Here is a 940-nt window from a genome sequence, read left to right as displayed (position 1 = left end):
AGACCAGTTTATTTACATCCTGAGCTGGACGTGGTTTAGCCAGGCTGCAGCCAAAGAACCAGTCTTCCTTTTCCTCTCTTTTAGCTCCATCCGTTTTTGTGTTTTCTGTTTCAGTAAAAGAGGAAAAAGCAAAGCAGCTCAGCTCTTTACGTAAAAAAACACACATTTATTACAGGAGGTAGGGACATTTTTCTGGATGAAAAACAAAGCGTTTCCTGACAAAATTCAAATAAAATACTCTCCCCTCCCCCCTCTCCCAGCGGAGTTTGCCAGAGCATGAGCTCATTCTTTGCAGGCCGAATAAATGTCTCTTAATAATATCAGCTTAAGTATGTCCGACTTTTATGGCACACTCCCCCCTTGTTGTCTAAAGTAGTTACTGGTGCTTTGGTAATTGTAGTTTTTTTTCCACGCCACTGGAAATTTTTTTTAGAATTCAGTGTGTTGTAAAATTAGGAGGTTCGCCTGATTGTCTGACGGGTTTGTGGCTTTTTGTCGAAAAAAAAATATATCAAAAAATTGTCAATTTAGATGAGTTCGAGAATTTAAGGATGTTTAGAGTAAAGATGCTAGCTTTCCTTTCAAAGTACGCTGAAGGGCACACCGTCAATGAATGGTCTATTTTCAAAATTAAGTCATATAACGCGCACTGAACTATAAGATACTTTAAACAAGAACAAAAGAGCGCTAAGAGTAACTCTTCAACTTGTTTGTAGCACGTTACCCTCGCTAAGCGTTAGCCACGTCAGAGTATTCACAATACCTGTACCTCCCAACTTTGATAGCAGCACGTAAAAACACAGACTCATACCGCTAAAACAAGCGTTAATGTGATCATGCTAACTCCTAGTCTTCTTAGTAACATGTAAAGATACATATAATTCGACACCGCTACACGTTAGCCACATTAGTATGTTTACAATACCTCCAAACTTTGTTT

The sequence above is a fragment of the Oryzias melastigma genome, linkage group LG23 (assembly GCF_002922805.2).
Source record: "Oryzias melastigma strain HK-1 linkage group LG23, ASM292280v2, whole genome shotgun sequence".
Lineage (NCBI taxonomy): Eukaryota > Metazoa > Chordata > Actinopteri > Beloniformes > Adrianichthyidae > Oryzias > Oryzias melastigma.
The sequence above is the reverse complement of the archived record's forward strand: the minus strand, read 5'-3'. Positions refer to the sequence as shown.